Below are 26,828 nucleotides of genomic sequence, written 5' to 3'. Positions count from 1 at the left end.
TGTTTTTAAATCTCAGAGTAATATAATCTTTTGTGATTAGATTGATCTCACTTTTGAAGAAAGTTCTCTCTATAACTTTGCTGAGGTTGCCTGATAGTGCCAAAATGACAATTTCAACACCTCACCTCTTCTTCCCCTTAATTCAGTCCACCTTTTGATCATTTGTTTGGCACACAAATAGATGGACAACATTTTGAGTTGGCATTTGTGATATAAACATTATTGCTCACAATGCAAATTTGTAGTTAACAAAAGTTCCAATCAACTGTTTTTTCCTCCATAAATAGACAAAAATAAATAGACAAAAATAAATATCAAGATTTCAATGCTAAATATTTGGTTCCTATCTGGGATAGATTTTGTTATATTGATTTTTTTTTAATTCCCTCAAAGAACGGTTTTACTCACAAGTGATTTAGTTACAAAACACAACTTCATATTACTAATAAGTAAGTAACCTAATTATTTGACTCTTCCTTTGGTACACAAGGGCCAAAAATGTGGTTGGTTTGTTTATTTGCTTTGTTGTGTTTTTTTTTTTTTTAATTTATACATTCTATCATAGAAGTAGCCACCAGATTTAAATGGTTCTAAATTGTTCTGGCTTAATATGGTCATAGGCCTTCAATCTTATTATCTACTCTTAAGTGAAAACGAATAAGCATTATGCTAAGTGAAGTAAGTCGGTCGGAGAAAGACAAATACCATATGATCTCACTTACATGTGGAGTCTAAAGATCTGAATAAATGAGCAAAGTAAACAGAAATAGTCTCAGAAATGTAGAGGAAACACTGATGGTTGCTAGAAGGGAGAGGTATGGGGATAAGGAAGGAGAAGGGATTAGACAGCATAAATTGGTAACTGCAATATTGCCACAGGGATATGAAAGACAGTTTGGGGAATATAATCAATAATGTAAAGATTTTGTAGGGAGTCAGATGGGAACATGTCTTATTAGGGAGACCACTTCATGGATGGTGTAGATGCTTGACCACTGCACTGTACACCTGAAGTTGAAGTTGAATAATATAATGTGTAAACTATAATTTAATTTATACAGTCATGGGATATGGAGTATAGCATTGGGAATAGAGTCAATGGAATTGCAATAGATACATACGATGTCAGAGGGGCAATAGATTGGGCGGGGAGAGGTGAAATGTCTAACTATTGCATTGTTTTGTACACCTGAAACTAATAAAAAAAAGAAAATGAATAAGGAAGTAAATTACAAAACTTTCCCATAGGTAAGAAGGTTCGCACTGGGGCAATTCCAATAGTCCAAAACTGTCTGCTGACTTCCTGGTAGAATGTTGGCAATTTGCCACAACTAGGAAAGATGTGAGCTGCATTTCCTATTGTGATCTAAGACTGGTCATTTCAGAGCAATACAAAAATTCAAAGGACAAGGTCCTTGAAATATAAAAATACCATCCTTCATTTATGAAGAAAACCCAGAAATTGACTTTTTTCCTGTCGTTTAAGTTCTGGCTGAGCTTAGAAAATGATCCCTAGTCATGGTCTACAGAAGTCTTAGTTAATTTTTTAATAGGATCTCTGAAACATAAAATTTTTTATCTTTCATTTTGAAACCTTCTAAGAATTGTTTCATAAAGGTGGACCAAATGCCTCTAAGATTCGTTCTTGCTCTAATCTCCTATGATGTGAGTTTGTGTTCATCCACTAGGCATTTGTTAAATATTTACTATTTACAAACAATGTACAAGATGTCTGGAGGTGTTTAATAAAAGGAGGTCTTTGAGAAGCTTTCCCTCCCTGTTTTCAAGACAATTTTACTCATATACACACAACGTGAGTATGTGACTCTTAAATTTCCTCAGCCTTATCAGCTTTCTACGTTTCACCTAAAAAGTTGTCAAACACCTTTTTGTTTTCCTTTTCCCCAAAGTCCTGATATCATGGCATTCTAAGTCTTTGCTAACTGCCAGGATTGTATCAGAGAATCTTGACTCTCGCTATTCTTAAGACACTTCAGGTTGACTTTTTAGGTAGGAAAACTACTGGGAACTTCACAACTGATCCTCACAACAGGATGGTGATCCTGGAGACACTAACCCAGTGACGTATTTATTGATTCAACACCTTAACGACCTTTTTTTCTGAGCCTATAGGGCTCACAGGGCTGACCATCTAATGAGAGAGACAGGCAGCTCTAACAAGGTGGGAACAATCAGAGCCATAGGAGGATTCTATTTCAGAGGAGAGTGCCAGGAGGAGGGGATGCTTTGGGTGGAAATGGACCTGAGCTGGTGTGGGAAAAGGGAGCGTGTATGGACTGACTACATGGAGAAGGGTGAGCAGACAGAGTGAAGGTGCATTCCAGACAAAGGAAATGACAGTTATTCAACAAATATTTGTGTTAGACACTAAAATCCCAGCGATGCCAGTAGAATGCATTAGTTACATTTGTGTCCAGGGTTACAAAGGCAAAGAATAGATTACAGCATCGTGACAGCTATTTCTGCACCCCAGTCTGTTGCCGGGTAATGTTCTAAGTACCTGACTTATAACTGTTTAATTCTCAGAACAACTGATGAGAAAACAGACTCAGAGACCAAATTGCTTGCCTTGATCACGTACCTGTTAAAAGATAGAGCCAAATTCAAACTCAGGCCAACTGGCTCTTACCCATGAAAAGATAGTAGCCTCTCCTCTCACACCAGACAGAAACCAGTGGTGTGTGTGCAAGGTGACAGGGAGGGTGTGGATAGGTCAGGAAAAGATTTTATAAAATGGTTACTGAATAATTAGTGGACTTAGCCAGATAAGGAGATGGGACGAGTGTGTACCAAGGAAAGTACAGCTTTGGAGAGTACACCCCTTCTGTGACTACTGTACCCTACCACCAAGTCTATTATAGAAATGCTGTCCCTGAATTCTTACAGCAATAGAGATACAGAGATTTTTGGATTTTATTCTAAGAACAAAGAGAACCCGGTGAAAAGTTTAAGAAGAATATTATTAAATTTGTACCTTAAGAAATCACTGTAGCTGTTGAATAGAGAATGCATAGGATGGGGACAAAAGTAGGTACCAGAAAACTAGTTGGAGAGCTATTTTAGTAATCCCAATAAGATGGGATGCTGGCTTCTGTGAAAGACAGATATGAAAAAATACAGGAGGTAAAAAGAATTAGGAGGTGAAACTAAAAAATAAGCAAACAGGAGAAACAGCATGTTTGCATAGGAGAGCATGTAATGATCACGTGGTTTTCTGTATGACTTCGGTGAAGGGTGTATAGTGGTGTAGGTAGGTTTATGGGAGATGGAACTAGGGAGAAGAAGGCAGGTCCCAATCCATGAAAGGCCTCGTCTGTTAAGCTAAGGAATATAAAGTTCCCCCCTGAAAGCTAAGCGATACCACGAAACGTTTTCTTTTTCTGTGTAACTTATATACATATATTTAATTTGGGAATAATTTTAAGTTTACAGAGAAGTTACAAAGATAATACAGAGAGTTCCCATACACCTCTCACCCAATTTCCCCTAATGTTAACATCTTACACAATCATGGTACATTTGTCAAAACCAAGAACTCACTGAACACCAAAAAAACAAACAACCCAATTGAAAAAATGGGCAGAAGACATGAAGGGACATTTTTCTAAAGAAGACATACAGATGTCAAACAGATACATGAAAAACTGCTCAACCTCACCAATCATTAGAGAAATGCAAAGAAAAACCACTATGAGATACCACCTCACCCCAGTCAGAATGGCCATCATCAATAAATCAACAAACAACAAGTGCTGGTGAGGATGTGGAGAAAAGGGATCCTTTGTGCACTGCGAGTGGGATTGCAGATTGGTGCAGCCACTATGGAAATCAGTATGGAGGTATCTCAAAAAACTGGAAATGGAACTACCTTATGACCCAATAATTCCACTCTTAGGTATCTATCCAAAGAAATCCAAAACCCTAATTCGAAAAAATTTATGCACCCCTATGTTTATTGCAGAGCTATTCACAATAGACAAGACATGGAAACAACTGAAATGCCCATTGATAGATGACTGGATCAAGAAACTGTGGTACATTTATACAATGGAGTATTACGCAGCCATAAAGAAGAATGAAATCTTATCCTTTGCAATGATATGGATGGACCTAGAGAACATTATGCTAAGTGAAATAAGTCAGACAGAGAAAGACAAATACCATATCGTCTCACTTATATGTGTAATCTAAAGAATAGAATAAATGTACAAACTAATCAGAAACAGTCTCAGAGACATAGAGGAAAAACTGAGGGCTGCTAGATGGGAGGGGGGTGGGGATGAGGGAGAAGGTGAAGGGATGAGAAAGCACAATCGGTAACCACAGGATTGCCACAGGGGTACAAAAGACAGTTTGAGAATATAATCAATAATGTTGTGAAGATTTACTAGGGTATCTGATGGACACTTGTCTTAGTAGGGAGACCACTTCATAGACGGTGCCTGACCACTGCAGTATACACCTGAAGCTGAAGCTGAATAATAATGAATGTCAAGTATAATTTTATATATATATATACATATATATACACACACATATGTGTATATATATATATACACATATGTATATGTATATATATATTTACATATATACGTATACATGTACATATGCACATATATACTGCGTTTCCCCAAAAATAAGACCGAGCCGGACAATCAGCTCTAATGCGTCTTTTGGAGCAAAAAATTAATATAAGACCCGGTCTTATTTTACTATAATATAAGACTGGGTATAATATAATATAATATAATATAATATAATATAATGCTGGGTCTTATATTAATTTTTGCTCCAAAAGATGCTTTATAGCTGATTATATTATAGCTGAAATATATATTTGGCAATATATATTTATTTATATATATGTAATATATATATATGTAATATATATATATATATATATATATGGCCACAGGATGTGGAGTACAGCATAAGGAATAGAATCAGTGGAACTGTAACAGCTACATAGGACGTCAAAAGGGTAGTAGATTGGGGGAGGGGAGGTTATCACTTTGTGAAGGGTATAAATGTCTAACTATTACATTGTTTTGTACACCTGAAACTAATAAAAAAAACAATAGAAAGAAAATGGAAAAAAAAAAACCCAAGGACTCAACAATGGTACATTACTACACACTAAACTCTCGATTTTATTCAGGTGTCACCTGTTTTTCCACTAATATCCTCTTTTGGTTCCAGGATCCCATACAGGACAGCATATTATATATTGGTTATGACATCTCCCTAGGCACTTCTTGTCTTGAGACAATTTTTTAGTCTTTTCTTGTTTTTCATGACCTTGACAGTTTTGAGGAATACTGGTCAGATGTTTTATAGACTATCTCTCTATTTGGAACACCTGATGTTTTTCTCATAATTATATTGGAATATTAAAGGATTTTAAGAATGGGAATGACACTGATTAAGTTTTCATTTAGAAAGATCATTCTATGTATTGAGAGAGAACTAGATGCTGCCTACTAATTTGCTGATAATTTCTGCAATATGAGACTAGACGTGATTTCTAAACTTTCATCTTTGTAATTCTTTTATCTTGTTTCAATACTTTATATGGCATGCAGGTGCTTTTATGTTTTAAAAAAACAACAGAGTGATTTTTCTTTCAAAGAAAAACTGGCACCAAGTAAATATATATGTCAACAGTGATTAATTCTGAGTGATTGGAATATGGATGACTGTTATTCTCTTCTTTGGATTTTTTCTCTATCTTTAAAAATTCTGAAAGTAAAATAAGAAAAGTAAAATGTAGAAGGAAAACAAGGATTTTAGAAAATGGGGAGGAGGAGAAGACAGGAAGCAGGAGGACCAGAGAGGAGATTATTGCAGTAAATAGATGAGTTGAGAGAGATGCTGAAGGCCTGAACTCAGTGATGAAGAGATGGAAGAGATCCTCAGTAAATGGAGGCCACAGGCAACGGTGATGGATTGGACAGAAGGCTTGGGAAGAGGGAAGAGTTTCTAGTTTCTGGCTTAGCAACTTGTGGGTGGTACTGCCATTCATATAGCTGGGGAACTCCAAGGTGCCAAAGCGGTGAGGAGCAAGGACTAAATTTAACTGTAGATGCACAGTCACTCGGATATTACATCTGACACTATTGCCTTCTCTTTAGTTCTTTCTAGCCTTATGTTTTTAGGTGCTATTCTTCCTACTTTTTCCTATAATTCTCAGACTACTTATTCAGTATCTTTTTCTAAAATTCTTATTTATGCCTCCTGTAGAACCCAGGTATTCCTAACATTGTAAATGCTCAGATTGTCTCCCTTCATTTCTAGATTTGTGTATTTAGATACACAAATGTTTACCATTGTGTTACTATTGCTTACAGTATTCAGTACAGTAACATGCTATACAGGTTTGTAGTCCAGGAACAATAGGTTGTACCATATAGCCCAGGTGTGTAGTGGGCTATGCCATTTAGGTTTGTGTAAGTTCACCCTGTGTTGTTCGCACCACGACAAAATTGAATTTCTCAGAACGTATCCCCGTCGTTTTTTGTTTTGTTTTATTTTTTGTTTTTTATATGTCACAGGTTGGACGTTAATAAATACAGATTCAACTCTGGGACTAACCCTAGTGCATTTTCCTTTGTCTTTTTGCCTACCTCAGCTTTAAAAAAAAAACAAAAAAAAATCTCTTTCATCTCTCTCTCTCTTTTTTAAGGCTTAACATTTTATTTTATATTAGTTTCAGTTGTACAAAACAACATAATGACATAATGATTAGACATTTATACCCCTCACAAAGTGATAACCCCAACAAGTCTACTACCCCTCTGACATCGTGCACAGCTATTACAACACCATTGACTATATTCCCTAGGCTGTACTTTACATCCGGTGTAAAGTATATATATACATATATATATATATATGTAATTACCGTTGACATTCAATATTATTCTACTTGAGCTTCAGGTGCACAGCACAGTGGTCAGACATCTACACTGTCTAGAAGTGATACTCCTTGTAAGTCTGGTACCCATCTGACACCCTACATAATCTTTACAACATGATTGATTATATTCCCCATACTGTATTTCACATCCTTGTGACTATTTTGTGACTACCAATTTGTACTTCCTAATCCCTTCACCTTCTCCCCCAACCCAATTTCCATCAGCAAATCATGCATGACTGTTTATGAGTTTGGGGGGGACACATTCAGACCATAACAGGTGCCCTGAATCACTTAAAAATGTTTAAAGCTCACAAACACAGGGCATACCATTTTGTGAGTTAATGTTATCATTTACTGCTAATAGGAATAGAACTAAGATGTGGGTGATTGGCAAGATCCGATAATCAAACATTATGTGTAGTTGGCTTAGAAATGTATTTTTGAAATGTGTTAATATTTAAATGCAGGCATTTCTAATATTTTGGCAATTCCATTCAAACAAAATACTGATGCCAAACTGAAGATCCAATCCAGAAGGTGCTAAAATGTCCAGTCTCCCCTTTCTAATGCCCAGTCAGCTCCTGTCTGCAAACCAGTTCATCCTGGGAATGAACAACCCCAATCTTCACTGTCCTTCACCACCAACCACACCTCCTTTTTCTTCAATGATCCCTCAGATGGCTTCAATATGTGGGTTTCACAAAACCACTTAGTGAGACGCAAAGTAATAGAGGAACAGCTTGAAAGATTCACAAAATCTTTATCTACTGAAACACATCTCTAAAAAACAAATTAAGCAAAGTTTTACACAAGCTGTTAACAGATGTGACAGCAAGATGTGCTTGTAGCAATAAAGTGAAATATCCATCAGTAGAAAACCATTTAATATCTGCAGTTAACTACATTGTCAGCGGCCCTCTCTCAGCCTTTCACTGGCAAGATAGTCCTCTTAGATGCCTCTATGACAAACAAAAAAACATATCTAACATTTCAAGCTGAATTTATAGCCTGTCTCTAGCAAGCGTATAACATTCACGACATTCAGCTTATGAATTCCACTTGAGGTTTCTTGTGTTCTATTTTCTTATCTTCCCTTTTTTCTTAAACTAATTTTTACTTATTTTGATCTTGAAATATATGCACCTAAATAAAGTATCTTTGTAAACTATTATTTTCTGATATGCATCTTTGCAAACTATCTTCATATATCCTTTAGGAACAAGGCAAAGTAAAATAAATGAATTAATTAAAATAAATAAATAACTGCCTTTCTGTTCACTTTTCAAGATTCAGCAATCCACCTTCCCCAAAGCATGAGCTCTACATAGACTCTTTAACATCCTTCTCTGTCTGCCCCACCCTTCCAAATATATATATATATATATATATATATATATATATATATATATATATATGCATTTTATGTTACATATATAATATATATGTAATTCCCTGCCTGAGTACTATGTATCTTCCACCTTCACAAATGTACCTTGTTTAGTCATTCCACAGTTCAGAAAAGTTATATTATTTGTTTAAGTACATTTAGGTAGTAATTCAAAGCCCGATTTGAACCTTAGGCTATCTGATTAAGAATCTTATGGTCTTTCCACTACTATGTCCTGCTTCCTGATCTCTGCGGGTTTAGTATCTAACAGGATTGAAACACTATTGAGCTTTTCATCATCATGTATTCCACACTAGCTGGCCTAAGCCTGGGCAACACTTCTTCAGCATAGCTCCTTGTCTCCATAAATCCTATCTCCAGCTTTCAACTTTGTCCCGATCTAGGCAGAACAAAATATTTTGCCAAAATAAAATTTATCTTTGACATTCTGTGGAATATTCCATTCCTATTCCCTGGCTATTTTCTAACTTACCATGATCAGTTTAAACTTAAAAAATGATTATCAATTTTTTTTACTCTAACCTGAACTCTCAATTCTTTGCTGAATTTTCAGATCTTGGTGAGTAATCTCTCCTCACTAATTTCATTCTTATTCTAAACTCCAGGTCTTAATTCCTAAAATTAATCTCACTTCAACTATTCTATTTCTATCAGGGAGGTAATATCTCCATTTTCCCAGAATACACATCTTAGATTCTTTTATGTAGACAAAATGAATTTATAGTTTAACGGTGACTCCCTGATTCAAAATATATTTTAGACTACCCATTTCGCTAACTGCCTCCATATTAGTAAGAAACTGACTTCCAGAATATTATTATAAAAAGGAATGAAGTACTGATACATGCAACAAGGTGGACGCACCTTGAAAACACTATGCAAAGTGAAAGAAGACAAATACAAAATGTCACAAATTATACGATTCCATTTTATAAAATATCTAGAATCAAGTAGTCCATAGAGACATAATGGTTGTCAAAGGCAGAAAAAAGGAAGAAACTGCTTTTAATAAGTAGAAGTTTTATTTGGGGATGATGGAAATGTTTTGGAAACAGATAGAGGTGATGGATGAACAACATTGTGAATGTATTAAATGCCACTGAACCTTTCACTTTAAAATGGTTAATTTTATGCTATGTGAATTTTACCCAATAAATTATTTTTTTAAAACAGACTTCTAACAAGTCCATCAGCCTTCAATATCTCCTTCTTCTATTCCGTTCTGTCCCCTCCTGGCAGATGTACCTTCCTGGAATACCACTTTCATTAGGAACACACTATAGTTTCCCTTTTTCTCATCAAAGATAAACTCATCTGCCTTCAATGATCAGGGTCCCAAAACTTATTTTCCATAAATATAACTACACATCAGTGTTCATTTCCTGAACTAATTTCAAATGTGGCCACTAGGACTCACCTCTAAGGCCTGGCACCTCTGTCCACCTAAAAATTTCCAGTGACCACCTTTAAGCTTCCTTCATCTTCTTCTAGCTTCTCTATGCATCACTACTATTCCCTGTTTTTGAACTATATGTATTTCACTGTTCCAAAGAATGCAGTGCTTTCATTTGATATGTAACATATACATTACCTAACCAGCTCATAAGTTCTTTTAAGACCAAAATGTCATGTCAGAGACTTCATGATTCTCACACTGTCTGCTTCACTTTTGGAAATACAGGAAGGACTTAATAAATGCTTCATTGATTACTCATTAACTACTACTCAGGAAAGTTAATCATCTGTTTCTCCAACTCCTTCCGTTAAGCTATAGCACACCATTTGTTGGAACAATCCCCAACCTGCTTTGTGAAGTCTTCTCTTTCCATTCCTTCATTTAGCAAGAAAGAGTTTCTCTAATTTAGGGGAAATTGACTATATGCCATCTAACAAGAAGGATCATTAATACACACAGTCCCAGGATCTATGAGACAGGATAAAAATGGCAATTTACATTAGTCTTTTTTTTCTTCATAGGGAATTGCTGAAGCCACATTTTTTTATGTTTCTCATGTTCTGTAGAAAGAACAGATAGTCATAAGTGGAAAGACTGATAGTTATCTATGGAATGATGCTTAGGAAAAACACTTCAATATATGCCTCTCAACTAAAAAACAAACAAAACCAAAAATAAATCATTAATTAAAAACACTAAATCTTTTGTCCAAACCAACTAGGTTTTTAGAATCTTATTCACCCTCCCTTGTCCCACATATTTATCATGTGGCAAAAGGGGAAAAGCATTACTATGCTGAAGCTTTTGTAAGAGGTTATGGTTGGGTAAAAGCAGGAAATATGGACATCAGTTAAAATTAGAGTTCAAAGAGTGAAGCTGGAATAAGGAAAAAAATTTTGCCTCTAGATTTGGAACATCCAATGATTAATTTTTTATAAGTCCCAATAAGAATAAAGATAAGCCAACGGATCTTCCAGTTTAAGTAGCCTTTCTTTTCTGTGGAGCGAGAATGCTATGTTATACAACAAAGCTACAGAGGTGGAATAGGGATGGGAGCAAATTTATAAACATATCAACAAGCAATAGACACAAATCCAAACACAGTGGGAATCTGATAAGTGTTAAAATCAGCATAACAAAGAGATTCCAATTATCTCTAATAACAGATTTTCCCTTTTTATAACATCATGATAACATCATTCTATTTATATAATGCATGTTAGTAAAGTCCATAAGGTTAGTTGTTTTATACGTTTATATATGTTTTTCCCCCCCATGATTGAGGTTCTTTTTTTTACAATGTATTTTTAATGTTATATTTTCATGAGCAATTCCAGTTTGGCTTCAGAACAACATTTTTCCACCCACATAGGAAACCCTGCCAAACCTTCAAGGTTTTGCAATATTCTTTTGTAGTATCCCTTTTATCAGGGAACCAAGTAAATATTAATTTTTTTTCTAAAGAGAGAAGTATGCTTCCCTGCCAAGCAGCCAAGTTACAGTGTGATATAATATGAACTATTAACACATTCTGTATGTTCTCCAAAGACTTTCAAATAGAGATACCATGGTAGCTGTTAGCTTCAGTGAGAGTTGTATGTGTGGAATTAAAGGGCTGGATGTGGCTCAGAGCCCTTAAGCCTTTTCATGAACAAATACATTATTTAAGACTCTGCTATCTTTTTTCCTCGCCAGTTTATATGATCAATCATTTCATTTTTCACAACCCCATGACTCCTAAGATGCAATGGTTCTTAGATATCCTGCAGCAGTGGGACCCTTTATCAACACGGAATATCTTTACCATGGAAAACCACACAGGTTTGAAAGCAGAGATGACCTGGTCTCAATTCAGGACATTAGCCCCAGGAACTACAAAGTGCCTTTATTTCTTGAGGTTTAAATACATTTAAAAGCCACTACAGCAGCAGTTTGAAGGAGAAGAAAGAGGACTGTGAAGAAATAGAAAAAAAAGAAAGAAAAATCAGAGTAGGAAGAATGCCAAGGAATTTTGTCCCTAGGACACACTTGAGGCTTGAGATAGCACAACCGAGTTTTATTTCTCTCCAAAACTCCTGGTTGGTATTGCATTTGTGGAAATCCGGCTCAATGTGCCCTCTTGGAAAGGCAACATAAACTTAAAATTTAAGATTGTTTAAGTTTTAAATACCAGCAACATCTAACCAATACCAACTAGAAACTAGAAGAAAAACAGGAAATGAGACTTCATTGGAGAAAACCACTATCAACACCAAGTGCAACACAACTACGGCTCACCAGGAAAGGATTGTTCTCCCACAGTTTCGACTAAAAAGGCACATTTTTAACAGTTTTTCAGTCCTTTAATTAAAAGAAGCACACTTGGATGATAGAAGTATGCCTCTGCGTAATGAATCATTCCATAGCATATAATTTTAAGCCTGTAACTCATTATCAATTTTAAATCACATAGGATCTGGAATGCAATGATAGACGCGAAGGCTGGCAAAGGACTGAGGCCTCACACTAGTAACTGGTGTGTGGTGTGTGTGTGTGTGTGTGGTCCCACCCATGAGTACGTAGTATTGACAATTGATGCCATATGGAACATTCATTTTCGGAGGTTCCTTGTTTGATCAGGATACAGTGGTTGTTTGATCAAGCCATTATAGGTATTCCTATTTGCCAATGAGGAAATTAAGATGAATAATGAAAGCTCTCTCAAGACCACACATAGAACGACGCAGTTTCACTGCAGAAACTGAGCTCAGCCTTGGAATGGAAGCAATCACCCAGCATTTGTCAGACCCATTTCCTCATTCACTGCAAAATTCCTAGTAAGCACATCCCACCAAGTAGAAAATTAATCAAGTGTCAGCCATCCAGCCACTAGGTAACCTGGCTGTACCTGCTCATAAAGAAATCTTCTCAAAAATGGAGAAAGAACTAAGGGAGGTAGTGAATAGAGCATCAATGCTCCTGACTGGTAGTTCTAGCTATGAAACTCCTTGTAAAGAATCAGTGGGCAAACCTAAGAGCTATGCTATTCCTCCCCTTCATGGCGACCAGCTATGAATTATCACTTGATTGTCAATCACTTCCTAAGAGTTACACATTGTCCCAGGAAAGGATAAGACAGTGAGCATAACAAAGGTAGACTGGCATTCGTCTTTGTTATAAAAACAGAGTCAAACCTTGTACTTTTTAGATGATTTGTTTGAACATAGGAGAAACATGTTTACTCAACACTTCTTAGTAGTCAATGAATTCAAGGCATTAACAGCCTTAAGATGTATAAATTCTACTGGTAAACGAGCAAAAATGACTTGTCTTTGGTCATAATGTCAATCAATTGCAAACTCTACACAAATAAAAAAGTATCAGTAAAGTTTTTATACCATTCTTTTAAATGTAAGAAAAAGTCTAAATTATAGTCATCATCTCATACATAGTAATTTCAAACATGTTCCCATAATAGTTTCCTTACAAGGCCAGCTTTCCACAGTTCATATTTTTATTAGGTACTTCATGGCTATCACATGAAGGTAAGCAGATAGGTAATGTGTAATGAATCTACTTACCTCCACTTTGAGGGGCAGTTGGATACCCATTTAACAAATATTTATTGATTTGAATTCAAGGTGGTGGATTCACAATATCCCAGTAAAATTTTGCCAAACAGATGTACAGATTTAATCCCAAAATAGAAGATTTTAACAAATTTCTGGGAGACAGCAGATGTGGCAAATGCTAACTGATAAAACTATATTGTTTTTCTCAGAGATGTTCAAGAATATATTAAATCGTAAAGCTTGGGGCCCGGCCCGGTGGCCTCAGGCGGGATTGAGCTCCGTGCTCCTAACTCCGAAGGCCACCGGTTCGATTCCCACATGGGCCAGTAGCTCTCAACCACAAGGGTTGCCAGTTCAATTCTCCAGTCCCGCAGGGATGGTGGCTCCGCCCCCTGCAACTAAGATTGAACACTGGCACCTTGAGCTGAGCTGCCTCCTGGATGGCTCAGTTGGTTGGAGCATGGGCTCTCAACCACAAGGTTGCCAGTTCAATTCCTCGAGTTCTCCAAGGGATGGGTGGGCTGTGCCCCCTGCAACTAGCAACGGCAACTGGACCTGGAGCTGAGCTGCGCCCGACACAACTAAGACTGAAAGGACAACAACTTGAAGCTGAACGGCACCCTCCACAACTAAGATTGAAAGGACAACAACTTGACTTGGAAAACAGGCCTGGAAGTACACACTGTTCCCCAATAAAGTCCTGTTCCCCTTCCCCAATAAAATCTTAAAAAAAAAAAAAATCATAAAGTAAGAGCAGGGTATTATAGAAAGTGAAAACTATAAAAATATGACAGAGATCAAAGAAATTAATATATAGTCATTAACCATATGATCCAGCAATTCCACCCATAAGATATATCCAAAAGAAATGAAAACATATGTTCGCCCTAAAATTTGTACTTGAAAGTTCATAGCAGTATGATTTTTTTAAATAGTGCAAACAACCCAAATGCCCATCATCTGATAAACGAATAAACAAAATGTGACATGTCTATACAATAGAATATTTTTTTACCAGAAATAGAAATGAAATACTGATACATGCTGCAACATTGATGAACCTTGAAAATACTATGCTAGGTGAAAGAAGAGCCGGACACAAAAGGCCATATATTTTATTACACTATTTATGTGAAATATCCAGAATAGACAAATCCATAGAGACAGAAAGCAGATTGTGTGTGCCAGGAGTTAGGGAGTGGAGGAAATGGGGAATAACTGCTAATGGGTACAGGGTTTCCTTTGAGGAAGATGTAAATATTCTAAACTTCCACAGTTGTGGGAGTTGCACAACTCTGTGAATATACTAAAAGCCATTGAATTGTACATGTTAAGTGAGTGAATTGTATGGTATGTGAATTATATCTCAATAAAGATGTAGATATATAGATATAAAATCATCAAGCAAATAATCAAGAAAATATCCCAGAGCTGAAGAATCAAAAAATGCCCTCATCTTCGATATGTTATTGGGAAATTTCCAAACCCCAAGGATAACAGGAAGTTTCTAAAATCTTCCTCCTTCGTCCTCATCTACAAAGGAATGAGAATCATCCTGTTTCAGGACGTCTCATCAACAGCACTGGACAGAAGACAGTTGAATATCGCTTTCAATGCTTGGAGGAAACATGATTTTCAATACGGAATCCTTTATCCAACCAAACTTTATTTTAAAAAATTTAAAAAATGAAACAAAAAAAAAAACAATGAAAAAAAGACTAAGAAAATTTCCCTCCCACATGTCTTTTATTAGGAAGTTTCCTAAGAATTCACTCCTACATAATGTAGATGAAAAACCAAAAAGTAAGAAATAGAGATTTAGAAAGAAGCCAATTCAACTAAGTAGAACAAAAGAGAGTAGTCCCAGAATGCTAGCTGTGTAACAGCCTTGTGAGGGAACAAGCATCCAGATTGCAACAAGAGGATAGAAGCCTTCTAGAATATATCCAAGAATATTCCCTTTGTTGAAGGTACTAGATACAATCGTTGAGAAAGAAAAACAATTTAAGTATGAAATAAAGTTATATATAAAAATGTAAATTTAAAACATTCTCATCTCCCATAATAGGCATTGTCTATAACAGGAAATTAATAGAAAATGTCAAAAATTAAAAAGAAACAGAGAACTAAGTATATTATTCAGTGAAATGAAGGTAACCATAAAGAGAACTTAAAATTTTTTAACTCAAAATCAGTTAAAAATTAAATGTGGTTCCCTCTAGAAGGCAAGATTAGTGGCAGCTAAAGGTGAGGAATGGAGCTATTATTTTATTATTATAAACCTTTCAATCATATTTTATTTTTTAACCATAATTGTGTATTACTTTGATTAAAATTTTAAATATTTAAAAGTAAAACATATTCACTTACGGCTTGCTTACCACATGTAAAGAACTATATGTTAAGGTACAAAGGGAGATACAAAGATGAATAATTTATAGTTCCCATGGGTAAAACCAAATAGACACACTAACTACGGGACTTGATAAATTGAAATAAATATTATAAGAGATATTACCCGCTCCTCAAAAAAAGATACAGTGGTTGATTAATTCTGTCTAAAAATAAAGCAAAGTTGTATAAAAGTGGTAGCACTTGAACTAAACCCTAAAGTATTGGTAGGGTTTTTGATGGATGGAGATTGGAAAAAGTATATGCTAGTTTGTCCTAAAATACATTCCACTAAAGGACAATCATTTTTAGACATTCCTAACCAAAAGCCAATTACACCTTCCAGGAAGGAGCTGTTATTTTTGAAATACTCATCTGAAGAGGACAAGAAATATTCAGAATATTTCATGCTAAGCTCAGACTTACCTGTACCAGAAAATATTTTCTGAGCTTATGAGTCACTTAGTTACTTAAAGAATAAAATCCTGAGAGAAACAAGATTATATTGTGTGTCAGTGACCATGAAGATTAAATCATTTACCTAGAACAGTTTCTGTTGACTTAAATATGCTTTAAGTTGAGTTCTCTAATTCTGTAATAAAAATAGCAGAGCTTGTTTAATGGAAAATGTTCACATTGAATCATAGTTTGAGTGTTTTTCCTTTTTTTTTTAATTAGGGCATGTTTTTGGTAATTTCTAACTCTAAACTTCGATATTTATTGAAGGCTTAGATTTATAACTAAATCAGTTACTATCTATGCCAACAAACTTGATCTAAGTTTTTATTTATCATTGATTATTCTTCAAAGAAATGAGATTTGTTTTCCACCCAAGGTCAATTGGAAGTCAAAATAGGTGATCTACATTAAAACATAATGAGTTTTGTTATGAGAATTTGAAAAAAATTCACAAGAACTCTTTGATTAAAACAAGTTTATTTTTGTTGTCAAATATTTTAAAAATAATTATTCTACTTATTAGCACCTGTGTGCCTTTTTTCTTAAACTTTTTATTTATTTTAAGTGTGTTTTCCAGGACCATCAGCTCCAAGTCAAGTAGTATTTCAATCTAGTTGTGGAGGGCGCAGCTCACAGTGGCCCATGTGGGAATCGAACCTGCAACCTTGTTGTTAAGAGCACCATGCCCCAAACCTGTGTGCCTTTTATTACTTAAATGTACACCAAATTGTTATGAGGATGGGGGTGGGAATTTGAATATTTTAAAAGCTTTAGAAAATGATTTAATAGTTAATGATGATTTTAAAAATATCATATAAAGTTTCATTAAGATCCCTTCTGTCTCCTGTTTATTCTTCCACTTTACCTGCTTAATCTCAACTGTTTTCACATATCGCCCTCATTTACTCAAGCAGAGATAAGACTAGTGGGAAAGAAAAAAATGTACCTTAATATTTCAAGTCGACAAATACTTTCTGAGTGCCTATTTTGTACAAAGAAATATGCTAGGTGCCCTGGAGAATACAAAAGTAGTACAATACCTGATCTCTGTTCTCAATCTAGTATAGAGAGATTGAGTGAACATGAAATTGCAAAACCATCAATGGAGGAATAATTGCCAATGGGAGGGGCCCAGACAGCAACTCATAGAATTTCAGAGAAGGAAAAGCTCAGATAGAGCTGGAGTGGAATGAACTGATGGTCTCCCAGGAAGATGTGGGTCTTGAGGGCTGAGTTGAAGAAGAGGTTGGGTGGGTAGAGAGAAGAAGGAGCTCAGGCCATGCAAAGACAATGCCACGAGCACAGTTGCAGAGACAGGGAAGCGTGTACTGGATTTGAAGTTGTAGTTAGACCAAACTGAGGCAAACTCTCAATTAGGGAAGAGGGGGATAAGTTTGGAGTGTTGGGAGCCAATTTGCAAGCAATCTTGAAAGTATTACGTTGACAATAGGAAAACACTGAAATGTGGGATGGAGGATGACACAGCAAAATGAGCTTTTGAACAGATTAATACTGCAATCCAGTACTGAATGAATATTAGGAGAAGTATAGGATAGAATATTGTTCAACTTTTCAGAGGTGAGGTGATGGGAATCTAAATTATGGTGATAGAAGAAAAAATAGAAAAGAAGGAACAGATATTTAAAAAAAAAAAAAGCGTAGAATTAATCAAAAGGTTTGTTTGTTGACTAATTTGAGACAGCTCTTGGGAGTATATATATGTAAATATAGCTATAACCTTCCAATCTCAACATGTCCAAAACTGAGCTCAGAATCTCCCCCCACCCAAACCTGTTCTTCCTTCTTGTTCTTTATCTCAGTAAACGGTATGTTCATCCATCCAGTTGCCCAAACCAGAAACCTAGATGAAGGATGGTGCTAATCCTTCACTCTTCCCTTCTCTCACCCCTATCTCCAGTCAATCACCAGGTCCTAATATTCCTCTGTTATTTCTAAAATCTACCCACTTTTTTCCTACTTTCTGCCATCAGCTCTTTATCACAGGACTCCTAAATAGTCTCCGTGTCATTCAGCTCACTGCTCCCCTATTACCTTCTTTAAAACTGTCGCCTGAATTATCTCTTTAAAATGTAAATCTGATCTGACCATACCAATATTGCAATATAACCCACTCACACAAGCAGATAAAATGTAGCTTCTTTATTTTCTTCATACTTCCCGAACCCTCGTCCTATAAAGCAGGAGAAGAGAGTGGGAAGTACTTAAACTTGTCAGTTGAGAGAATTTTCATTTTTTCTAATTTTAAGTCTCTTTTAGGTAGCTCAAATTTCCCTGGAATTTTGTTCTAATTCACAGGCTTCTCTTTCTTTTTTCAACAGCCCTGTTGATCTTATAGCTACTGGAAATCTTCCTGCTACACATCACAAAGATGAGATATTCCCTGGTAATACCCTAGTTCCTCAATAGTACTTCCCTCTTCACTCATCAATGCACTAAATCCACTTATCCTTCTCTTTGTGTGAAACTTGGCCTACTTGGAAATATCCAAATCAAGTCTGCTCCAAGTTATTCAGGTGCAAGTTATATAACTGGTGTCAATTTGTCACCTATGAACCCAGATCATCAGCCCCTGCAGAGGCTCTAAAATTGTATTTGGGGACAGCGGTGAGGTACCTTCCAAGAATACGGAATAAGAACATTATCCTGTGAATACTAGATATTTTTTGTCTTGAAGATTATTCCTTTTTTCTGATAAAAGTAATAAATTTATTGTAAAACTGAATCCTATATTTCAAAGTCAACAAATATGGAGGCATAGTAGTTATTACTTTTATCTATCCACCATCTTTCCCCCTTCTCTTTATGTTAACAGACACTACCAACTTTACAAAGGGGTTTTATGGAACTCATTTTGGAGTGTTATCTCTTGGACACAGAAATTGGTCCGGGGATGATCACATGAACCAAAGAGAACTACTGAGAGTCTTCCCAGGATCTCTTTGCTGGGGAAGCCAAAAGAAGAATCTCTTGTTTCTCATGTCACTAAATCAAAGATTGCCTGTGGACAGGTCAATTTCTCCCCCCACATCCATCACCGTGGAAAAGCCAAAAGGGGGCTGGCTTCAAAGGAAAGCATCGACAAAGCAGACAAATAAAGAGCCCTGACATCGCTCAGGTCTCTAGTCCTATTCATTCATGAGGTCGATGAGAACTGTGCCCTTTCAATTTGATTACATTTGTCAGTATATTTCCTTGTATTGTGTGAGTTGAAGTGGGCTTCTATCAGTGCAGCCAAGACTCTTGATGATTCAGGAGGAAAGTGAGCATTAAACAAATTCAGAATGCTGGTAATAATCATGGACTTCGGAATCAGACAGACCAGGTTCAAATTCTGACTCTTTCATTCATTATCATGTGCCTTGAATAAATTACTTAATTCTCACATTCCTCAAGTCTCAAATGGGAAGTAAATAACACTTACTTTGCATAGTTTATGGGGATTCCTTGATATAATGTGTATGCCAGATGATGGCACCAATAAACGTTCAGTAAAGATTTGTTGTTCAGATATATGAAAAGATGCTCAACTTCACTATTAGGGAAATGCAAATCAAAACCACAATGACATTCCACCTCACACCTGTTAGAATGGTTATTATCAACAAGACAAATAATAACAAATGTTGGAAAGGCTGTGGAGAAAAAAAAGAAACTTCATTCACTGCTGGTGGGAATGTAAGTTGATACGGCTGCTATGGAAAGTAGTATAGAGGTTCCTCAAATAATTAAGAATAGAAGTACCATATGACCCAGCAATCCCTCTTCTGTGTATCTACCAAAAAAATCTGAAAACATTTATTTGTAAAGACCTACGTACGCCTATGGTCATTATATTATTATTCATGGTGGCTAAGACATAGAAACAACCAAAGTGTCCCTCAATAGATGATTGGATTGAGCAGATGTGGCACATATAGACAATGGAATATAACTCTGCCAAAGACAAGATGAAATACTGCCATTTGCATAAACATGGATGGATCTTCAGATTATCACGCTAAGTGAAATAAGTCAGACAGAAAAAGTTAAGAACCATATGATTTCACTCATTTGTGGGACATAAAACTGAAAGCAACAATGAACAAGACAAACAAAAACACAAGACACAGACAATAGTTTGGTGGTTACCAGAAAGGGGGGGGGGGCTGGTAGAAGAGGATAAAGTGGGTCAAATATATGGTGATGGAAGGAGAATTGACTTTGGGTGGTGAACACACAGTGTAATATATAGATGGTGTATTATAGAATTTTACACTAGAAACCTACATAATTTTATTAACCAATGTTACCCCAATGAATTTAATAAAAATAATTTATAGACCACAAACAAAAAAAATATTTGTTGTTGTAGTTGCTGTTATTATTGTTACCTCTAGTGTCATGAACTAAGAGACTGAAATTGCTTTCAGGCCAGAACAAGATTTGACCATAGGCTTAAATATTAATATATCTAAAGAAATGCTATGTTTATTAGAAGAGGGTTTAATCACAGAGCTATACTTTTGCTGGTACCTAGCAAGACAACATAGATATGGAATCCCCTTGGAAGATAAACACAAATGAATTGCTCTCAGGAAGTGCCACTAATCTTTTAGTTAACATAAACTACTCCTTTGCTCTGACTCCATATTAAGCAAAGTGCCTCCTGATATGGTCCACAAGACAATTCCTCTAAGAGAGATTAAGTAGAGGCTAACAAGACTGGGATCCCTTCTGCTCTGCCTTTGCCTTTGGTTTTCAAGTCTGTCCTTTCTCTTTGTATGCTTGCCCCCCAGGAAGATGATGTCCAGTGTTCCTATCCTCCAAGGCTGGATTGTCGACAAGAGCCAGGCAGGTAATATAAATGAGAAGCAGATTGGGTGGGAAACAGGCAGAATGGAAGGAACTTGTGGAAACACAAAAAGCATGCCTTATCTTCTCAGTTCCAGCCAACTGTTACATATGCAAATATGGGTGTGGTATTGACAGATTGCCTGATTTTAAAAAGAAGCTGGAAATGTGGATTCATAAAATCAATAATTATAAAAATCTAATTGTAAAACAAGGCTCTTAAAAAATTTAAATGCTATATAGGCTAGACAATACCTACCAGAATTAACCTGCAGGTCCCATACTCTGAATACGGATGACTGAATACGGATGACTTTGGTCAATAGCTTCACTATTACCATACCATACCATTACCATGCTTTCAGCATTACCATATTATTGGGGTAAGCATATGTTCCTTTCAGACTCTCTAGGTAAAATTTTCATTATAGAATGCTGAAGGAGGGACCACATGATGAGGATGGGTATTTAGTAAGGGCTCTTAATGATTTTAAATATCAATTTAGAAGTAAAGGTAAACCTCACTGTCTTGCAAATGCCACCGAAATAATAGTAAAGGGATTTGTGAAGGCATAAACCCCAAAGGACAAAGAAGATGGGAGATACAATGACAGCCGCTAAATTACAGAAACTGAAGAACAGAAAGATTAGTGGTAAATGACTTAGCAGATCTCAGAAAGCAAACAGTGGAGAAAGCCAAGAATTAATCAGATTATGACACAGAACCTTGGAAATTAGCAACATTGAGTAATCTAAAACTAGGGATGAAAGTAGAGTTAAAAACCAAAAAGACGGGTTGGAAGGGTGATTAAGAAACAATTAAAATCCCCACATTGCTACCCTACCCAGGGAGAAAACTGAAGGCATTCGAGAGAGGACGAAGAGAAGATCTGTGGATCAGAGGGTACCAAGCTAAGTCAAGGGCCCTCGGCCCATTCTGAAAATAAAGGGATTAAGTGAAAGTGTACAAACTGAGTGTTGGAGCCTTGAACCTTCTTCTGCCACCAGCTTCCCTGAGTGCTGAGAGCCAGAATTATAGTCCTCAGGAAGGAGATCAAAAATGCCATCTCTAGGAGAATGCAGCCAGGCTTAGGTAAAAGGATTGAAGGTGCTAACACTGGATTCTCCAATAAAATGTCTGGTGAAACAAGACAGCTGGCAAGGCCCATCTTCATGCCCAGAGATTCCAAACAGTTTTTAGGGCCCCACTTTGAAATATGAGCAGCCAACCAAGGATCACCAAACAGTTAAGAAAGCATTTAATGTAAAACACAGTGTGGAGGTGGGGCGGCCGGTTGGCTCAGTTGGTTGGAGGGTGGTGCTCCTAGCAACAGGGTTGCCGGTTCGATCCCCACATGGGCCACTGTGGGCTGCACCCTCCACAACTAGATTGAGGCAACTACTTGACTTGGAGCTGATGGGTCCTGGAAAAACACACTTAAAATAAATAAAAGTTAAAAAAAAAACAAAAAACAAAGAATCACAGTGTGGAGGAAAGAAACAATGCAAAGAAAACAGAGACAATGAGAAAAAAACTTTACCAAAAAGTACCATTAACATCCTCACAGAAGTAAATTAAACAACAAAAATTCAGAAAATAAAGAAAAAGGATTTGGAAATTTTAAAAATTAGATAGCAGAAATGAAAAATTCAATAGAATATTGAAAGATCATGTTGAGAAAATATTCCTGAAAGAAAAGCAAATAGACAGGGATGGAAAATTGGGATATTAAGTCCAAATTAGAGGATTCATTCAGTAAGTTCATTATCTAAATAATGAAAGTTCCAGAATAAAAGAACAGAGAAAATGAATGAAATGAAATCAGCAATAAAATAATTTAAGAAAATTATCCAGAACTAAAGGGCATGAGTTTCCTGATTAAATGGTCCTCTGAGTACCCAGTCCAGTGGGCAAAAATAGCTGCACACCAAGATATATCATGGTGAAATTACAAAACACAAGGGGCCAGAAAAAAAGGTGATTCTACAATTTTCCAGAGAGAAAAACAATTATCCTACAATTTTCCTATCAATGACCAAGAATCAAAATGACATTGAACTTCCTAGCAAAAACACTGGTGAAAACAACAAAGCAATACATTCAAAATTCTGCAGAAAAATGATTTCCAATACAAAATCCCACTCATAAGAAAACCATTAACTATATGTGGGGGTAGATAAAGACATATTCAGACATGCAAAGTGTCAGACTATTTGTCAGCCTTGCTCTGATGTACGGAAAGCAAGTGGAGGAAATGCTCTGTCAAAATGAGGAAACAAAATGATTAAAAGTAAAACCTGGTCTCCACAGAAAAAAACCACAAAGGAATCCCAAAAGGATGGCAGAGGAAAACAAACCTTACGTAAAGGAAAACTACTAATAACATACTATGTGGCTCATTCCATATAATTTGTGCGGAATGTATTGTATTATGTACAATATATTACATATTATAGAATTGTTTTATGTGAAGACTAAGTTTTAATCTGACTAAAATAACAATATAACTCTATTTAAAACAGAGAAGAATGGGAAACATGGGTGAAAGCAGGGGGTGGAAAGTGTATGTAAAGAGCTAAATCCTCATCTTTCACAATTGAAAATCAATATATGATTCCTAAAATTTTAAAAAAGAAAAGAATAAACACGTTCATTTAGAGAGAGGAGGTAAATACTATGCCCTACAAATCAGCAAATAGAGTTGAGAGTCGTTGCCCAAGAAGAAAGGGAAAGGGAAAGGACTAGAGAAAGTGAAGTTTGGGCGGGAAGTAAGGAGATGAAAGAAGAATGATAATTTTTAAACAACTCTTGTTTGACCTTTGTGCATCTATAACTTTGTGAAACATAAAAAACAAATTAAACATAATTATAAACAATGTTATTTTAGACTACTCCTAGTTAATGAGAGAACATATTGAGAGAAAAATTGTTAACACTCAGCACTGTGTCTGACATACAATAGGTACTTAAATTTTGGGGTACTTAGATATATTTAGGGATTAAATCAATCAATCAATTAAAGATTATTATTTATTTTAATTAGCATTAAAGATAAGTGGATTAACTAAAGATTCAATGAATAAATGAATCAAATAAATTTATGGATAAATAATGAATCAAAAAAGAACATGATAAAAATACCATCAAGCTGCTTTAACTTTCAACTTTTAGTATTTGTTTATGTGCAAATTCCTATCATCAATTCAGTCACTAATTGTTCCTGGCATAGAGTAGATGTGAAGTGATGTTTGGTTTTTTTGAATGAACACACCAATAAATGCTAAAAGAATTTATTCTCATCAGTCACGAAATTTAGAATGACAAGATAACTTTCACTTTCCCCTAAGGTCTCTCATTGACTTGCCATTTTCTGGCACCCATATTGATTTCAATTTCCTTCCTACATTCTTCTTATTATTAGATATTCACAAAACTCTTACTTTAAATGTCCTTAGTATATTATCAGTTCCTTTGCATTTAAAAAAAGAAACCTTTAAGCAATGATTAACAATTTCTACTCCAAGTTGCCAGTTTCTCCCATACCCAAGAAAAGTGAGATGAAAATCTCACAATAAGATTTAAAGAGAAAGAAGAGACAGATGTGCTTGGACTGGTTTCGATGCATCAATCTGAGGCTGTGTGACTTCAGCAGAACAAAGTGGGTTGAGCAGGCCTGGAAATCAAGAGAGACAACCTAGGTGCACTAGCGACTATCCTCGCCCTGGGTCTCCTTGCAGGTTTTCCTCACTTGCGTTGGAATGCTATAAATTTCCAGAACATGAGACACACCCAGGTTCCGATGCAAGTACAAAAACATATTCTATCGCCAAATCCAAATTATTCTTGTGTCATCTGCCATTTGAAATTATATCCTTTTCTTCCCTTTTTCCTCAGAGCAGATAAGCAAGAATCAACTGTGTAGTCATTAATTTTTTAAAAAAGAAAATGAGATTAATGGATTGGCTAGAAATGTTGCAGGGTCACAATGGACTAATGAATAAAAGAATGCTGTTTGGTATCACATCCCCAGCTCAATCGGTGACTTATGCAAGAGAGTGAGTAACTGCTTACCTCAATTTCAGCTGTTAGGTGAGCAAAACATGTCCTTCCTTCTTTTTAGCATACTGTGATAACATCTTAAAATACTGAAGTACTCAGGAAAAAAATGATACCATAGAAACATGATCTTATCACCACACTCCAAAGCAGCATATATTTTCTTTGTACACAGTACAAACAAATTCTTCCATAACAGACACAAAAATTTGAAAAGCAAGAAATTGCAATGTGCTTTGTGAATAGATCTTTTATCAAGAGCTTTAGAGAATGTAAATTTCTACCCTCAGTCCTATGCATTTATTTGATTTCAATAAATGTTAAATATTCGAGACGTCACAGGTGAATGAGAGGTTACAAGTTACAGGAAAACTTGGTCAATAACTTTAACCAAGGTTTAGAATTAAGTCTTTACAAATGATGCATATGTATTCCCTGAGGTTTGGAAGAAATCAAGACGTGTAATTTTAGACTGCTTTTTATTCCAATTTCATTGTGCACTTTCAAAGTCACTGATACCTTTAAAACATAACATTTTTTTAAAAAAAAATTATTAAAGGGCAACTATGACAACAAAGTCTGTTTTATAGGATAAGGACGTTACTGGCCTGTAGGAGAGTACATAGGAGACTGACATTTTAATTTCCAAACTACGAGTCCAGAGCTATTGATCCCAGTGGCAAAAAGCCAGGAAGAATTCCATACCTGTGTGGTAGTGAGCTAAATGCATCTTAGATCAGAATATAAAATATGTTTCAAATTATGTGTCAACTCTAATTGTTAGTGGTTTCCAGAGCACTATGTTGAAATAATTCTGAGGCCACTTCTGGTTCCTGTGATATTGATATCTGCCACAGTCATAGGAATGGGGACTGGTGACATATGCATTATATGTGCCATCTCTCAGATGGAAAGCAAACATCCCTTCACAAAGGGACACATGCATTACTAGTTATTACTGTTTCACTGAGAATGTATTAGTATTTATTTGTTATGGAGAGCCTAATTGCCAGACCTCATACTTTTGACATGTTCCTAACAGAATCATGTCATTATTTCTCACAATAATCCTCTGATGCATTATCCTCTGTTCCCAGATAAGCCAACAGAGCAAAGATGTTAAGCAACTTTCCCAAGGCCAACAGCTAACACATTAGGCGAAGTTGGGACAGATGCAAACTCTAATCTATTGACTCCCAAGTCCATCATACTTTACTTGACTCAGAGTTCAAGAAAATGTAACTGAAAAGACTGTGAAGGATCTTATTCAAAGTACTTTTGTGTAGTGAGACGACTTAAAAGTTGGCCAAAAAATGTTGGCTCAATGTTTCCCCAACCTTACTGCTTCAAATAGCTTTGCTCCACAGAGCCTCTTCAAAACCTCTCCCTCTAATTGCTTTTTTCCCCCCTCTACATGCAAATATGCACAGGTCTCCTGTATTCTATACTAAACTTAAACTACACAAGCATTTCTACACTAAACCTTCCTGATTCTACCCAATTTCTTAAGCTGTGCCTCTGCTGAGAGGCTGCAAAAGCAAACTTTTAGCAGACACACACTGTCCCAGAAAGCTCAGAGTACTTAAAACATTAACATTAGCTGACATTTCAAGGTTCATCCAGAGAGCTTCTCATTGTCCTATTTTGACCCACATCACCTCACAGGGACATGGTGCTGGTATTAGTTTGCTAGGGCTGCCATAACAAAGTACACA

Source organism: Rhinolophus ferrumequinum, chromosome 4 (assembly GCF_004115265.2).
Source record: "Rhinolophus ferrumequinum isolate MPI-CBG mRhiFer1 chromosome 4, mRhiFer1_v1.p, whole genome shotgun sequence".
NCBI classification, from domain to species: domain Eukaryota; kingdom Metazoa; phylum Chordata; class Mammalia; order Chiroptera; family Rhinolophidae; genus Rhinolophus; species Rhinolophus ferrumequinum.
This window is presented reverse-complemented; position numbering follows the sequence as displayed.